The sequence below is a fragment of the Oncorhynchus masou genome, chromosome 26, assembly GCF_036934945.1.
Source record: "Oncorhynchus masou masou isolate Uvic2021 chromosome 26, UVic_Omas_1.1, whole genome shotgun sequence".
NCBI lineage: Eukaryota > Metazoa > Chordata > Actinopteri > Salmoniformes > Salmonidae > Oncorhynchus > Oncorhynchus masou.
The window spans coordinates 74,173-92,558 of record NC_088237.1 but is presented as its reverse complement, the minus strand read 5'-3'; the positions used below and the strand labels follow the sequence as shown (position 1 = coordinate 92,558).

The 18,386-nt window shown below is 43.0% G+C and overlaps 1 protein-coding gene across 1 annotated transcript in view; it reads left to right on the top strand.

Annotated features, from left to right (window-relative positions):
• The window catches only part of slc13a2 (solute carrier family 13 member 2), a 61,398-nt gene that overhangs the window by 34,032 nt on the left and 8,980 nt on the right, over positions 1-18,386 (top strand). The gene's annotated exons all lie outside the window — the stretch shown is intronic.

The window sequence follows — 18,386 nt, the reverse complement described above, 5'->3', positions numbered from 1 at the left end:
TTGACACACAACTCACAACGTGATTCATGTGTAAAAAACAACATTGAAAATCAAATTACTACTCTTAAAACCTTTTGTGACTAGGGGGCAGTATTTTCATTTTTGGAAAAAAAAGTTCCCTAGTAAACAGGATATTTTGTCAGGACAAGATGCTAGAATATGAATATAATTAACATCTTAGGATAGAAAACACTCTAAAGTTTCCAAACCTGTAAAATATTGTCTGTGAGTATAACAGAACTGATGTTGCAGGCGAAAGCCTGAGAAAAATCCCATCCGGAAGTGCCTCATGTTTTGAAAGCGCTGCGTTCCAATGCATCCCCATTTAGCAGTGAATGGGCTATCAACCAGATTACTCTTTCTTCGTATTCCCGAAGGTGTCTACAGAATTGTGACGTAGTTTTATGCATTTATGTTGAAGAATACCCGTAGACAGCTACATTGCACAAGTGGTCACCTGATGCTCCCAGAAAAATAAGATTTTTGGAAAAAAGGAACATTTGCTATCTAACTGGGAGTCTCGTGAGTGAAAACATCCGAAGCTCATCAAAGGTAAACAATTTGATTGCTTTTCTGATTTCCGTGACCAAGTTACCTGCTGCTAGCTGGACAAAATGCTATGCTAGGCTATCGATTAACTGACACAAATGGTTGTCTAGCTTTGGCTGTAAAGCATATTTTGAAAATCTGAGATGACAGGGTGATTAACAAAAGGCTAAGCTGTGTTCCAATATATTTCACTTGTGATTTTCATGAATAGGAATATTTTCTAGGAAGATTTATGTCCGTTGCGTTAAGCTAATTAGTGTCAGATGATGACAACGATCCCGCCCGATGGGGTGTCACTACAGGTTAACTTCTTGCGACTAGGTGGCGCTATTAAAATTTTTGGATGAAAAACGTTCCCGTTTTAAACAAGATATTTTGTCACGAAAAGATGCTCGACTATGCATATAATGGACAGCTTTGGAAATAAAACACTCTGACATTTCGAAAACTGCAAAGATATTGTCTGTGAGTGCCACAGAACTGATGTTACAGGCGAAACCCAGATAAAAATCCAACCAGGAAGTGCAGCATTTTTTGAAACCGCCTCATGCCAATGACTCCGTATATGGCTGTGAATGAGCTACGAATGAGCTTACGTTTTCCACGTATTCCCCATGGTGTCTACAGCATTGTAGCGTCTTTTTAGGCATTTCCATTGAAGAATGGCCGTAAGGGACCATATATAGCACGTGGTCACATGGTGTCTCCCGCAGAAAATCTTGCATAAAATACTGAGGTAGCCATTTTTCCAATCGCTTCTTCTGAGAAACCAATTGCCTCAACGGATATATTATCGAATATATATGTTTCTGTCTATATTATGGAGCAAATTTTGAAAAAAGTTTGGCGTTATAGTTGTAGCATTTTCCTGTAGATTTCTCAGCCAAGCATGATGAAGAAACGGGAGCTATTTTGCCTACAAAAATAATATTTTTGGAAAAAAGGAACATTTGCTATCTAACTGGGAGTCTCATGAGTGAAAGCATCTGAAGTTCCTCAAAGGTAAATGATGTAATTTGGTTGCTTTTCTTATTTTCGTGAAAATGTTGCCTGCTGCCAGCAGAGCCTAGCATAGCATTATGCCATGATAAACTTACACAAATGCTTGTCTAGCGTTGGCTGTAACGCATATTTTGATCTGAGATGACAGTGTTGTTAACAAAAGGCTAAGCTTGTGTTTGAATATATTTATTTAATTTAATTTCCGATTTTCATGAATAGGAAAAGTTTCTAGGGGTATTTATGTCCTTTGCGTTATGCTAATGCGTTTGAGGCTATGATTACGCTCCCGGATACGGGTTTGCTCGTCGCAACTGGTTAACAAAAGGCTAAGCTTGTGTTTGAATATATTTATTTCATTTCATTTGTGATTTTCATGAATAGAAAAAGTTTCTAGGTGTATTTATGTCCGCTGCGTTATGCTAATGCGTTTGAGGCTATGATTACGCTCCCGGATACGGGATTGCTCGCCGCAAGAGGTTAAGGGTTAATGCCACACTGTCAAGGTTAGTGTTGCACAGATCGGAAGGACCTTAGAAACATTCCTGTGGTTGAATTGTCCTTCTAAACCTTAAGGTTCTGCTGCTGTCCCCCAAAAGCCCCTGAAATTTAGGGCCAGGCCTAATTTTGAGCCTGCTTTTTTCCACTGTTGCTGCACTCACAACGAGCTACGGTCAAGCAGGGCATCTCGTTGTACTCGGCACAGTCTGGAGACTATGGTGATGCCATTTTTAGTGTGTTGATTTCAGAATGACATTTTGGTGATGGTCCCTCTCCGTTTAAAAGAAGCCAACTATCACATATTTCAGAGCAGGCCCATAATTCACAGCGCCTTCAGTCTAAAACATAATAAAAACGTAACACACATAGTTACGTTCTAGCTGCGGGTCAAGTTCTGACATTATTTGTAGGCCTATATGAGGCAACCCCGAATCCCGAGTTTCGGCTCAATAGGTCCTTCAGGTGCCCGAGCAAGACCTCAATTGGTGCTGAAAATCCAATATTTTTCCATGCCTTGCTACAGGGTCCTGAATGAGCTATCGGACATGGCGTTGGGGTCCGTCTCTATGGGCCGTGCCGGTTTCAATGCACCTAGTCTTGCGTCTCTGAGACTTTTCTAAATCTGTTTCATTTTCTTAACCTCTTGAAACTCTGGGGCGCAATTTCATTTTTGGATGAAAAACGTTCCCGTTTTAAACAAGATATTTTGTCACAAAAAGATGCTCGACTATGCATATAATTGCTACCGTTGGAAAGAAAACACTGACGTGTCCAGAAATACAAAGATCTTCTCTGTGCGTGCCCTATAACGTGAGCTTCAGGCAAATCCAAGATGAGATGGCATCCAGGAAATGACAAGGATTTTTGAGGCTCTGTTTTTCATTGTCTCCTTATATGGCTGTGAATGCAAGAGGAAAGTCAACCCTTTCTGTCGTTTCCCCAAGGTGTCTGCAGCATTGTGACGTATTTGTAGGCAGATCATTGGAAGATTGACCATAACAGACCACATTTACCACGTGTCCGCCCGGTGTCCTGAGTGGTGCGCAAAAGTCAGCTGCAAGTATTTTTCCAAAGAATTCAGAGAAGAAAGCAAGCTTCCACGAACTGCATGTCAATGAGAGATATGTGAAAAAACACCTTGAGGATTGATTCCAAACAACGTTTGCCATGTTTGGTTAGTTAATCCGGAAAAAGTTTGACGTTGTAGGTTCAGAAAACGGACGATTTCTCCTACACACAGACGCTTTCAGGAAACACTGCGCATTTGGTATGTGACTGAGAGTCTCCTCATTGAAAACATCAGAAGCTCTTCAAAGGTAAATGATTTTATTTATTTGGTTATCTGGTTTTTGTGAAAATGTTACGTGCTAAATGCTACACAAAATGCTATGCTAGCTTTGCATACTCTTACACAAATTAGTCAATTTCTATGGTTCAAAAGCATATTTTGAAAATCTGAGATGACAGTGTTGTTACCCTCTTGAAACTCCCCATCCCGGATCCGGGATTGTGACTAAGCCTCAGGCTCATTAGCATAATGAACGTTAACGATTTCTGAAAATCGGGAAATAAAATTAAAATAATGCCCCATTTTGACACACAACTTAGCCGTTTCTTAACAACACTGTCATCTCAGATTTTCAAAATTTTCATTTTGAAAAGAAATTGACTAATTTTTGTAAGAGACAAGATGCTAGAATAGCATTTTGTGTGATAGAAAACACTCTAAATTTTCACAAAAGCCAGATAACCAAATAAATAAAATCATTTACCTTTGAAGAGCTTCTAATGTTTAGCAATGAATGGAGATCCCAGCCACATACCAAATGCGCAGTGTTTCCTGAAAGCGTAGTTTTGTGCATTTATGTTGAGAATACCCGTTCAGTACATTCAGAAAATAAGATTTTTTTGGAAAAAATTAACATTTGCTATCTAGTGGCGCCTGGCACCGAAAAAAAAGATTTTGGAAAAAATGCAGTCACCTACAACGTGAAACAATTTTTCCGGATTTCCTAAAACACCTGCTGAAGCTGGACAAAAAAATCAATCCTCAAATGGTTGTCTTTTTTCACATATTTTCATTGAGATGACAGTTCAAAAAAGGCTAAGCTGTGTTCCAATATATTTCTGTGCCCCATGAAAAATATTGGCAGGAAGATTTATCCAGTTCAGATGATGAATTAAATGTGGTCTCTTAAAATTTTTGGATGAAAATCTTCCGTTTTAAACAAGATCTGCCTAAAAATGCGTAACAATGCATGCAGACACCTTTGGGGAAACGACAGAAAGGGCAGATATTGTCTGTGCTCACAGCTGATGTTATAAGGAGATAAAAATGAAAGACAGCATTTTTTGAAAATGCCAATGGAATGCCAAGTCATCTTGGTTTTGCCTGAAGCAGAGAAGATATTTGTATGGTTCTGGAACACGTCATAAAATAGAGTGTTTTCTTCTTCTGAAAGTAGCAATTATATGCATAGTCGAGCATCTATTTTGTGACAAAATATCTTGAAAAAAGTTTGGGTTATAGTTGTAGCATTTTCTGTAGATTTCCAAAAATGAAATAGCTATTTTGCCACAAAAATAAGTTTAAGAGAAAAAAGAAAAACTGGGAGCTTGAGAGCAAACGCATTATTTTAATTTATTTGCGATTTTCAGAAATCGTTGAAAATGTTGCGTTATGCTAATGAGCCTGAGGCTTTAGTCACGATCCCGGATCCGGGATGGGGAGTTTCAAGATTAATGGTCAAAATGAATTGAAGTCATTGCAAATGTACGAGGCTGTTTGTCGGTCCGAGATCCTTCTAGAGCCAATTTAACTCACCATTTTCATCGACCTGAGGTCTATAACAGGTTTCTAATGCACCTGAACTCTAGGTCTGACGGTTTTTTAACTCGTTAACAAAGGTAACTATTGCTGGCACTTTCTGATTCTCTACACACCACACTGTATCCCTCTGTTCGAGCTGTGTGTGAGTGTGATTTTTTCTTGGAAATTTTATGGGAGACATGACTGATTTACAGTTCATTGGGGTTGCCGGGAGGACCTCAGGAATGTACCTGAGGTCAAATTGTGCTTCTCACCCTAACCGTTCTCTCACTGTCATCAAAAAGCAAATGACATTTAGGGTCAGGCTTCATTTTGGGCCTAGTTTTTTCATGGTTGATGCACTCAGAGCGTGTTATAGTCAAGCGGGGCATCTCGTTGAACTCGGCACTGCCTTGAGAATATGGAAATGCCATTGCAGGCTCTGTGTGTCTTTAAGCACCGCACTTTGTCACTCCATCCTTGCTGTGTATGTGTGTGTGTGTGTGTGTGTGAGAGATTTTTTTTTACATTTTTTATTTATTTTTTTACCTTTATTATACTCGGCAAGTCAGTTAAGAAAAAAATCTTATTATCAATGACGGCCTAGGAACAGCAGGTTAACTGCCTGTTCAGGGGCAGAACTACAGCTTTGTACTTTGTCAGCTTGGGGGTTTGAACTTGCAACCTTCCAGTGACTAGTCCAATGCTCTAACCACTAGGCTACCCTGACACCCTTTGCTATCTGTTGGGAGAAATGACTGACATACAGTTCATGAGGGTTTCCTAATCACACATATGAAGTTTTGAAAAGATCTGACCTTTTTAACCCTTCAAAACAGCACATATGACACCATTGTAAGGCACTTCCAGTTTACACAGGAAGCTGAAAGTGAACACATATCCTCCTTGGGGTAGGCAATTATAGAATATTGAGTTTGAAGTCTTTACATTAAGAACTGACTTATTTGCGGAGGGTTTAGTGAGTGCGTATTATTTCAGAAAATCACAGAATTCTCGCAGAGTTCCCAAGCACACTTTAAAAAGATTTGTATGAACATGCTGCAACTGGATCTGTAACTGTTAAAAAAAACAATTTTTGAACATCACCAATTTGACATTGTACGATTTCTCTTAAAAGACTATAGATAAATGGCTGGTTCTTTTTTTATTGACAACATAGGTTCCTTTACTTTGACGTGAAGCGGAAAAATTATTGCTCTATTTTCTTTCTGGACCTTTTATCCCCGAAAAATGGCCATAACTCAAAAACCGTTGAGGCCTAGACGCCCTCTTGTTCGGGGCCAACTGCCCATTATGCCAAACCTATGCTCACCAAGTTTTGGCTTCTAAATATTTTCCGTTTAGGAGATAAGGCCACGTCGTGATTGGTGATGTTTTGTACATTTGCAATATGATTCCATTCGCCCTCTTGTGGGATTTACCGGGACAGCGGAAAAATGACCAAAATTAGATTATTTTATAAAACGAAAACCGAATGTCCGAGAGAGTTCGTTTAATGACTTCCTGGAAGATCCGGCCCTGCCGCACGGCCCGACGCCGTCCGCAAATTTTAGAAACGTTTTCGGACGTATAGTGAGGGATCGTACATTTGCAATGTGGACTTTCTCACTAACCATATGGCAAATGTCAAAATGTTCCCTTAAGGTATGTAATGGCATTGAATAGAAAACTACAAAACCAAATATAAAAGTACATTCTGAATGGATTTTTCTCAGGTTTTCGCCTGCCAAATCAGTTATGTTATACTCACAGACACTATTTTAACAGTTGTGGAAACTAGATGGTGTTTTCTATCCAAATCTACCAGTTATATGCATATCATATCTTCTGGGCCAGAGTAGCAGGCCGTTTAATTCTGAAATGCTTTTCATCCAAAATTCCAAATGCTGCCCCTACCCTAGAGAGTCTAAGTTCAGGGCGTGACACTTTTTCAGTGAATACAGCGGTGAATCTTTCTGAGTAAGTCTCTAAGAGCTTTGCACACCTGGATTGTGAAATATTTGCCAATTATTATTTTACAAATTCTTCAAGCTCTGTCAGGTTTGTTGTTGATCATTGCTAGACAGCAATGGTCAGGTTTTGCCATAGATCTTAAAGCCAATTTAAGTCAAAACAGTAACTAGACCACTCATTCAATGTCAAATCAAATCAAATGTAGTTATAAAGACCTTTTTACATCAGCAGATGTCACAAAGCGCTTATACAGAAACACAGCCTAAAACCCCAAACAGAAAGCAATGCAGATGTAGAAGCATGGTGGCTAGGAAAATCCCTCTAAAAAAGGAAGGAACCTCGGAAGAAATCTAGAGAGGCTCTGAGGGGTGGCCAGTCCTCTTCTGGCTGTGCCGGGTGGAGATTATAAGAGTACATGGCCATTAAGGCCAGATTGTTCTTCAACATGTTCAAACATTCATAGATGACCAGCAGGATCAAATAATAATCACAGTGGTTGTAGAGGGTGTAACAGGCCAGCACCTCAGGAGTAAAATGTCAAATGGATTTTCATAGCCGAGCATTCAGAGACAGCAGGTGCAGTAGAGAGGTAGAGAGAGGTAGAAAGAAGGGGAGAGAGAAACAGAGAGAGCCAGAGGTAGACCGAGAGAGAAAGAGAGAGAGAGAGAGTTTCCCTGTCCTACGATACGCCCAGACAGGGCCAACCAGGCAGGATATAACCCCACCCACTTTGCCACGGAATAGCCCCCAACCACTAAAGTGACATCAATAGACCACTAACTTACTACCCTGAGACAAGGCTGAGTGTAGCCCATGAATATCTCCTCCACCGTGTGAGCCCAAGGGGGCAAAAAACCGGACAGGAAGATCAAGTCAATGACTCAACCCACTCTATTCCATCGCCCTTCCTAGGGTGGAATAGAAAAGCACTAGTAAACCCGTGGCTCAACCCCCATAATAGCGTCAGAGGCAGAGAATCCCAATGAAGAGAGGGGAGCCTGCCAGGCAGAGACAGCAAGGACGGTTTGTCACTCCAGTGCCTTGCCGTTCACCTTCGCACCACTGGGCCAGTGTCACGCCCTGGTCTAAGTATTTTGTGTTTTTCTTCATTTATTTGGTCAGGCCAGGGTGTGGCATGGGTTTTTTGTAGGTGGGGTGTTCTAGATAAGTCTATGGCTGTCTGAAGTGGTTCTCAATCAGAGGCAGGTGTTTATCGTTGTCTCTGATTGGGAACCATATTTAGGCAGCCATATTCTTTGAGTGTTTTGTGGGTGATTGTCCTTAGTGTCCTTTTGTCTGTCGTGTATTAGTTTGCACCAGTATTAGGCTGTTTCAGTTTTCGTTATGTTCATTGTTTTTGTAGTGTTTGTGTTTAGTGTGTTTTTCATTAAACATGGATCGCAATCTACACGCCGCATTTTGGTCCGACTCTCCTTCACACATAGAAAGCCGTGACAGAATCACCCACCACAACAGGACCAAGCGGCGTGTCAACAGGCAGCAGCATCAGGAGATACATAATAAGGATTTCTGGACTTGGGAGGAAATCCTAGACGGAGAAGGACCCTGGGCACAGCCTGGTGAATATCACCGCTACAAGGAAGAACTGGAGGCGGTGAAAGCGGAGAGGTGCTGGTATGAGGAGGCAGCACGGCGACGTGGATGGAAGCCCGGGAGTCAGCCCCCAAAATTTCTTGGGGGGCTTCACAGGGAGTATGGCGTCGCTAGATAGGAGACCTACGCCAACTTCCTGTGGTTACCGGGGGGGCTAGAGAGACCGGGCAGGCACCGCGTTATGCTGTGGTGCGCACGGTGTCCCCAGTGTGGGTGCATAGCCCGGTGCGGTATATTCCAGCTCCGCGTATCGGCCGGGCTAGAGTCAGCGTCGAGCCAAATGCCATGAAGCCGGCTCTACGCATCTGGTCCCCAGTGCGTCTCCTTGGGCCGGCTTACATGGCACCAGCCTTGCGAGCGGTGTCCCCGGTTCGCCTGCATAGCCCAGTGCGGGCTATTCCACCTCGCCGTACTGGCAGAGCGACCGGGAGTATTCAACCAGGTAAGGTTGGGCAGGCTCGGTGCTCAAGAGCTCCAGTGCGCCTGCACGGTCCGGTCTACCCAGTACCACCTCCACGCACCAGCCCTCCGGTGGCAGCTCCCCGCACCAGGCTTCCTGTGCATGTCCTCGGCCCAGTACCACCAGTGCCAGAACCACGCATCAGGCCTACAGTGCGCCTCGCCTCTCCAGCGCTGATTGAGCCTTCCTCCTCTCCTGCGCTGCCAGAGTCTCCCACCTGTTTAGCGCTGCCAGAGCCTTCCTCCTCTACAGCGCTGCTGAAGTCACCCGCCTGGCCAGAGCTGCCAGCCTGCATGGAGCAGCCAGAACTGCCAGTCTGCATGGAGCAGCCAGAACTGCCAGTCTGCATGGAGCAGCCAGAGCTGCCAGTATGCATGGAGCAGCTAGAGCTGCCAGTCTGCATGGAGCTGTCAGTCTGCAAGGAGCGGCCAGTCTGCATGGAGCTGCCAGAGCTGCCAGTCTGCAAGAAGCCGCCAGAGCTGCCAGTCTGCAAGAAGCTGCCAGAGCTGCCAGTCTGCATGGAGCAGCCAGAGCCGTCAGTCAGTATGGAGCAGCCAGAGCCGCCAGTCAGCATGGAGCAGCCAGAGCCGCCAGTCAGCATGGAGCAGCCAGATCCGCCAGTCAGCAGGGAGCAGCCAGAGCTGCTAGTCAGCATGGAGCAGCCAGAGCCGTCAGTCTGCCAGGATCCGCCAGTCAGCCAGACTCTTCTAGATACGTCAGTCAGCCAGACTCTGCCAGAACCGCCAGCCAGCCAAGATCTGCCAGAGCCAACTACCTGCCTGAGCTTCCTCTCAGTGCTGAGCTTCCTCTCAGTGCTGAGCTTCCCCTCAGTCCCGAGCTTCCCCTCAGTCCCGAGCTTCCCTTCAGTCACGAGCTACCCCTCAGTCCCGAGCTACCCCTCAGTCCCGAGCTGCCCCTCAGAGCTGCCCCTCAGTCCCGAGCTGCCCCTCAGTCCCGAGCTTCCCCTCAGTCCCGAGCTGCCCCTCAGTCCAGTGGGGTCCTGGGTGAGGACTACTAGGCCATGGTCGGCGGCGAGGGTGGACTATCTAAGGACGCGAGGAAGGACTTTAATAGATTGGGGTCCACGTCCCGCGCCTGAGCCGCCACCGTGGACAGACGCCCACCCTCCCCTATGGGTTTTGGTGTGCGGCCGGGAGTCCGCACCTTGGGGGGGGGGGGGTTCTGTCACGCCCTGGTCTAAGTATTTTGTGTTTTTCTTCATTTATTTGGTCAGGCCAGGGTGTGGCATGGATTTTTGTAGGTGGGGTGTTCTAGATAAGTCTATGGCTGTCTGAAGTGGTTCTCAATCAGAGGCAGGTGTTTATCGTTGTCTCTGATTGGGAACCATATTTAGGCAGCCATATTCTTTGAGTGTTTCGTGGGTGATTGTCCTTAGTGTCCTTTTGTCTGTCGTGTATTAGTTTGCACCAGTATTAGGCTGTTTCGGTTTTCGTTACGTTCATTGTTTTTGTAGTGTTTGTGTTTAGTGTGTTTTTCATTGAACATGGATCGCAATCTACACGCCGCATTTTGGTCCGACTCTCCTTCCCACATAGAAAGCCGTAACAGCCAGACTACACTCAATCATAGGACCTACTGAAGCCATGAGTCTTTAGTAAAGACTTAAAGGTTGAGACGTCCCCCACATAAATAGGCAGACCATCCCATGAAAATGTACCTCTATAGGAGAAAGCCCTGCCTCCAGCTGTTTGCTTAGAAATTCTCGGTTCAATAAAGAGTCCTGTGTCTTGTGACAGGCAGGACCAAATTGGAGAGATAGGTAGGAGCAAGTTCATTTATTGCTGTGTTGGTTAGCAGTCAAACCTTGAAATCAGCCTTAGCCTTCACAGGAAACCAATATAGAGGGGACTGGAGTAATGTGATCACATTTTTTGGTTCTAGTCAAGATTTTAGCAGATGTATTTAGCACTAACTGAAGTTCAATTATCGCTTTATCCGGGCACCCGGAGAGTAGAGCATTGCAATAGTTTAATCTAGATTTTTGACAAAACGTTTCTGATTTCTGCAATGTTACGAAGATGGAAAAAATCTGCCCTTGAAATATTATTAATATGTTCGTTAAAAGAGAGATCAGGGTCCAGAGTAATGCTCAAGTCCTTCACAGTTTTATTTGAGATGGCTATACAACCAATATTAATTGTCAAATCAAACTGCAGATTTCTTGGTTTCTTGGGACCTTGAACTAGAATCTCTTTTTTCCCAGTTTAAAGTAAAACATTTGCTGCCATCCAATTCCTTATGTCTGAAACACAGGCTTCCCGGGTAGGCAATTTTTCACCATGTTTCATCTAAAATGTACAGCTCTGCCTGTCGTCCGCAGAGCAGGGAAAGATGACATTGTGTTTTCAAATGACATCACCAAGAGGTAGAATATATAGTGAAAACAATAGTGGTCCTAAAACGGAACCTTGAGGTATAGCAAAACTTACCATTGATTTGTCAGAGGACGAACAATCCACAGAGATATTTTATATATATGTATATATATATATATTTAATATTTAACCTTTATTTAACTAGGCAAATCAGTTAAGAACAAATTCTTATTTACAATGACAGCCTACACCGGCTGAACCCAGACGACACTGGGCCAATTGTGTGCCACCCTATGGGACTCCCAATCACGGCTGGTTGTGATACAGCCTGGATTCAAACCAGGATGTCTGTAGTGACGCCTCTGGCACTCAGATGCAGTGCCTTAGACCGCTGCTCCACTCGATAAGATCTAAACCAGGCAAGAACTTGTCCTTGTAAACCAATTAGGGTTTCTAATCTCTCCAATAGAATGTGGTGATCAATGGTATCAAAAGTGGCACTGAGGTCTAGGATCAAGAGGACAGACGCAGAGTCTCGGTCAGAAGCCATTAAAGGGTAATTTTCCACCTTCACAAGTGCAGTCTCTGTGCAGTCTCTATGATGGGGTCTAAAACCAGCCTGGAGTTTTTCATATACATTATTTGTCCTCAGGAAGGCAGTGAGTAGCTGCTAAACAACTTTTTCAAAAAATGTTGACAGGAAAGGAAGATTCAATATAGGCCGATATAAACTCAGCAAAAAAATAAATGTCCTCTCACTGTCAACTGCGTTTATTTTCAGCAAATTTGACATGTCAATATTTGTATGAGCATAACAAGATTCAACAACTGAAACATAAAATGAACAAGTTCCACAGACATGTGACTAACATGAATGAAATCGTGTGTCTCTGAACAAAGAGGGGGGGGATCAAAATCAAAAGTCAGTATCTGGTGTGGCCACCAGCTGCATAAAGTCCTACAGTGCATCCCCTCCTTATGGACTGCACCCGATAAGCCAGTTCTTACTGTGAGATGTTACCCCACTCTTCCACCAAGGCTCTTGCAAGTTCCAGAACATTTCTGGAGGGAATGGCCCTAGCCCTCACCCTCACAGGTCCCAGATGTGCTCAATCGGATTGAGATCCGGGCTCTTCGCTGGCCATGGCAGAACACTGACATTCCTGTCTTGCAGGGAATCACGCACAGAACGAACAGTATGGCTAGTGGAAGTGTCATGCTGGAGGGTCATATCAGGATGAGCCTGCAGGATGGGTAGCACATGAGTGAGGAGGATGTCTTCCCTGTAACGCATAGAGGTGAGATTGCCTGCAATGACAACAAGCTCAGTCCGATGATGCTGTAACACACCACCCCAGACCATGACGGATCCTCCACCTCAAAATCGATCCCGCTCCAGAGTACAAGCCTCGGTGTAACGAAGAAGTGAAGAGCACTTTTTGCCAGTCCTGTCTGGTCCAGCGACGGTGGATTTGTGCCCATAGGCAACATTGTTGCCGTTGGTGTCTGGTGAGGACCTGCCTTACCTGACTTGATTTACAATCCGATACATCAGTCCTTATTCGTTCTGCTGATAAGGGTGGGTTGGTTGTACTCAATGATAGGACAGTTTATGTACATGAGTGTCATAGACATCTGCTTGACAACACCTTTTACAAGAAACTCAGAAGTGACCCTACTTCCCAGTTTCAGAATACTATCTTTACTGTCCTAGATGGGTATTCAAGTTCTGGTCAGATAACCAAAAAAGAACATGATTTTGGCTATTCAACACCCTATTATTGCCACTTTCTATACTTTGCCGAAATTACACAAGAATGTTACACAACCTCCAGGGCGCCCTATTGTAGCGGGCATTGATGCAGTAACGGCCCTTCCATCTACTTTTTTGGACTTTTTATTAGACCACTCGCAGAACAGCTCCCCTCCTTTGTAAAGGACACCAGCAGTATGATCTCTATCATTGAATCTCTTGATCCTCTCCCTGAGAATACCTTGTTAGTTACTTTTGATGTTGAGTCATTATATACAAATATTCCACACGAGGGCGCTATTGAAGCTATGGAAAAAAAATTATGCAATGTGACCCGAATTAACTAACTTCCAGTGAATGCATTATAATATTGGCTGAAATAGTACTCACACATAACTATTTCATGTTTCTAAATGATTTCTTTATTCAGATGAAGGGTACTGCTATGGGATCACCCATGGCTCCTAACTATGCTAATTTGTATGTGGGTTACATGGAGAAACAGTCTATTTTTAATCCTCTCAAAAATGTTTTCTTGCCTCACATCATTATATTGATGATATATTGATGATATATTGATGATATTTGTGTTCAATGGAGGAGTGATGCAAAACAGCTCCAAGCATTCTATGCTTTTCTTAACTCCTGTTCTGATCATTTGAGATTTACTATGCAATCTGACACACGTCAAATCAGTTTTCGTGATCTTCTGATGCTGTGTGAAGATAATGTTCTATACACTGATCTTTACAGGAAACCTACTGATCATAACAGTTTGTTGAGGGCTGATAGTTGTCACCCACTTCCCTTGAAAAATTGTTTGCCCTACAGCCAATTCTGTTGAATCAAAAGAATTTGTAAAAAACAATCAGATTTCGACAGAAATATGGCTGAGACACAGAGAAAGTTCAAGGAGAGGGGCTACAAGAATGTTCAGATTAATATTGCAATTGAGAAAATTCAAAACGAAAAGAGACATGACCTTTTTCAAGGTCAGTCTTGCAAGAAGACGCATTCTTGTGTTCTAACTACCCGCTATTCAAAGTGTTCTGAACAAATTAAGGGAATTGTTCACAAACATTGGCACATCCTAAAATCCGATGATAGTCTCGGTAATGTGTTTTTGTGCTTTCCCTTGGTCGTATTCTCGCGGGGCGGACATCTCAGAGACCATTTGGTAAACTCTGATTTACCACCACAAGATATTCCTGAACAACGTCTATTTGCAACCCTACTGGATGGAAATTACAAATGTAATGGCTGTGCTCAATGCAATGGCGCTTATAAATGTAGATCCTTCAAACACCCACAAACAGGGAAATCGATCCCAATAAAAGGTGTTATTACTTGCTCCACTAAGGCAGTTATTTATCTTATAACTTGTCCTTGTGGTAAAAAATGATGTAGGTAAAACAAAGTTTGAATTAAAAGTATGTATCTCAGAGCATCGTAGCACCATTAGGTGTAAAACCTTTACTTACCCAGTTGTGGCCCACTTCTTGGAAGCAGGCCACTCGATTTCGTCTCTGCGTTATATTGGCATCGAACATGCAACCCTCCCCAGGAGAGGGGGTGACCTTGATAATTTATTGTTAAAACGAGAGGCTGCCTGGATCTTTAACTTAAAGAACCTTGCGCCCTTCGGTCTCAACGTAGACTTTGATCTGAAGTCATTCTTGTGATTATTTTGACTTTGCCAATGTAATTATTTGTAAGCTTGTGTAGTCAAAATAATTTATGATCGTATGCTATCCATTTGTTGTTTATATGCTGTTCTTTGTATGACTTATTAATATTTGATAATTAACCAATGATATTAAGCCACTGTTCTTTGTGATGCAAATTTTGAATTTTACAAATTATTTTTTGAAAGACAGAAAAATGATTCAGGAGACCTTCAACATAGGATGACAATGTTATGAACTTGAGTGAAGACAAAAGCGGTTTTAACAGAAAACAGAGTTCTTTAATGAAAATACAGGAATGGCATAAATCCTCTTCCAACGTTGTCAGGGGAACAAAAAAGAACGTTAGTATAATTATCAAAAACACAAACAAGAATTTAGCAGGAACAGAGAAAGAAATAGAGACCTAATGTTGAAATGAAAACCTTAACTCCTGAATCATTTTGTCGGGGAGGAAAAAGAGGCCGATTTTCAACCTCTCCTCAGACCGTACCCTCCCAATCCACACTGAATCCGAGGGCCATGTCCAAAATCGGAATGTGCGCCTCGACAAGGATTTGACCGGGGTGAACGCTTCATGAGAATGACAGGATTAATGACCTGGGAAATACGAACGGACCTTGGCCAATTATGAGAAGCTGTCTTAAGGGGAAGGTTCTGGAGTGGACTGACCGCAACAAATCTGACTTTGGTCTTTCACAGTCTGCGAAATTCACCTCCTTCCAGCAACGCTGAAAGCGGATCATAAAGTTTGTTGTGGGCGTACTCTGCCCAGGGAAGCTGAAGTTTACGAAAAGAAAATTTTGAAAAATTGTTTGCCCAATGAAAGCCGGACGAGAGATGACGGAAGCCCCAATCAAACGGCAAAACTTCCAAAATTGAGACATGAATTGCGGACCTCTGTTGAAAACAGATTGGAAGGCAAAAAAATCTCATGATTTCGACAATGAAATGTTTATGACACAGAGAAAGTTTCAAGGATGAAGGGTCTACAGGTGAAGTTCAGATTTATTGTTCATCGAATGGCCGGCTAACTTGGCAGAGTTGTAGGGAACGGGAACGAACAGAAGGTTCCTAGGACAAGCTCTGGCACAGGTGAAGCGTGCTTTACCTGCCTCTCAATTCCCAGACAGTCAGTCCTCAAGAACATTCTTGTGTTCTCAGAAGAACTTAACTGAGCCCGGACATTAGCCTGCATTAAAACTTGTGTTCTGATTAAAATGGATGGGGAGCATGCGATTACCAACATCATAGGTTCTGATAGCGATGAGAGAAAACGCGCAAGGATTTGATCTGAGAAAAATCCATGATAGTCTCTAAGATGTCAGGTGCAATTGCAAAAACGATTCTTGTGATCAAAAGCTCCCTGGGCGGAAACACACTTAAAATGTTGCCACCTGACCGAAATTTGAAAGACTTGCTCGACCAAGTTAACGGGCCAATCAATGACAGCCTGGTAGCGGGATCCATTTTCGGAAATTGGCAAATCCAGTTTGCCACCAAATGAATTCTTGTGAAAAAATCAATAGTCATGCAAACGAAAACAAAAATGTTCAGCATTTCTTCAGTGTTAACTAGTGATGGAGCGTTAACGAGGCCTTTCAAATGTAATTGGCTTTCCATTTGATAAGGCGTTACGAAGGTCCAATTTGCAGGATCTAAGGCTGAAGACATGTAACTGGTCCACCTGAACACCACGCACACCCGTCCTTCTTCTGAAACGGCGGGGGAGGAGGAGGAGACTGATGATTTTTAGAATATAAAAGGAAGGAGATCAATACTACAGTCATGACCGGGTTAGTGGCCTTGAACCTGAACATTGCACAGTGATACTCCTCCGGCACCCCTGTCAAATTTGTTAAGCAGGAAACAGGGGATAGCAGACATTAAACAGGTGACAAGAAACATTCCTTGTGGTCAATTAATTATGGTAAAGCCAGGATTGTAAAAGGTGAACGAAAAATTAAAAAAGAAATGGGCATGATTACCAGAGTACTGTATCTCAGAGCATCTAAAGCGAACAAGGCCCTGGGCTCCCTAACCATTCCATAAAACCTTTACTTATGGACCCAGTTGATGGAAAGTCCTTTTGATGAGCTCTGGCTTTTATTTGACAAAATGACCATGTGGAGCTTTACTGCGAATTCAGCTGCATAGGCTTATATTGGCATGTTGAACATGATCAACCCTCCCCAGGCTATTAAGGAGGACTGGAAGGATCTTTATTGTTCAGAAGCAGCTGAAACCTAGATCGTTTGGAACTTAACAGAACCTTTATCATCTCCTCCTTAAAGTTCTTACTGGTTAATTCCCAGACTTTGAAATCGTGAACTGCGCTCCATTCTGGAGAGAGAACACCACATCACACTGATTATTTTGAATGATCCTGGGCTCCACTCGGAAATTGGATCGAGGTGGATGGTGAACCTGTCCTTTTCTCAAGCATGTTGAGCAGCAGACAATAATTTCTGCCTAGCAATTCTCGAATGAAAATTTGTTGTTTTGATATTTGTTCTTTAATGACAGGAATGGCATAAATCCTCTTATGTAACGTTTTTGCAGATTGGAAGCAAACCAATGCATATTAAGCCATTGGCAGAGAGAGAGAATCCATGATTACAGAAACGGCCTAGCTCTCCCTGTAGATTACGCGGTGATGTAGTGTCCCCATGAATGACAGAACACTGAGCCTATCACAGCGCAACTAGAGAAGATTACCAACACCTACGCTCTGTATTTTCCACTGGCTACCCCTCCACCATAGAAAGCACTGGTCTAGGCTGAAACACCTGCAGTTTGGAGCTGAAAAAGAATGCAAGAAAAAGACCATGTGGCTTTATTCACTCAATACATTTGTTTTTACATTGTTTGCATATTGATATGACACAAATTACTGCAAAAAAATCATGTTTTACAGGTGGGGCTCAAAACAGGTGAACATCTGCCCTGAATGACGGGTCGCCACTGGCTAGCTAGTTAACTACATTACTGCAGCTTGACTTTTTTTCTGCTGCGCTGATGTTGGCTGATCGGAATGCTTCCTCTTTGAAGTGAAGGTGCACATCGATGGAATAGCTTCACATTTCAATGTTCTACGACCTGGCAACCCCATCAGTTAAGACTTCAGGTCTGTTTCGAAATCCTCTGTCTGAAAGCGCTGGCAACCAACATACACACTTGGATATTTCTCCACAGGGGGTTTCACATCATAGCCAGCGTTCTCTATTGCCGCCAGCTTAATTTGTAAATCGGGAGGTGATGGAACAAAAAGTGAGCGTGAGAGGGGGGGTGACCTGGGGACTGGAAAACATGAGAATTATTTTTTACCTTGGTAGTAAACCATTGCATGCATATCATCACATTTGCAAAGTGGTATAGAGCAGTAGAGTAGAGGCACTTACAGAAGTTGCACACATAGGATTGTTTTATAAAAGTATTTTATGCAATTCTATGTCATTTTACATGATTGGAGACATAGGCATACTATTTTTAATGTCACGTTCAAAACTGGGAACTCAGATCTGGGAAATCTCCGACTTCCAACTTCAGTGCGTTCAACAACTGGGAAATCGGGGAAAACAATCTCCGACTGGGAAAATATGTTTGAATGGTCAGCCAACTCAGAATTTCAAGTGGGGAACCCTGGCCTCTTTCTAAAGACCCAAAGTTCCGACCTGAAGATCACTGACGTCATGATTCGACCTAA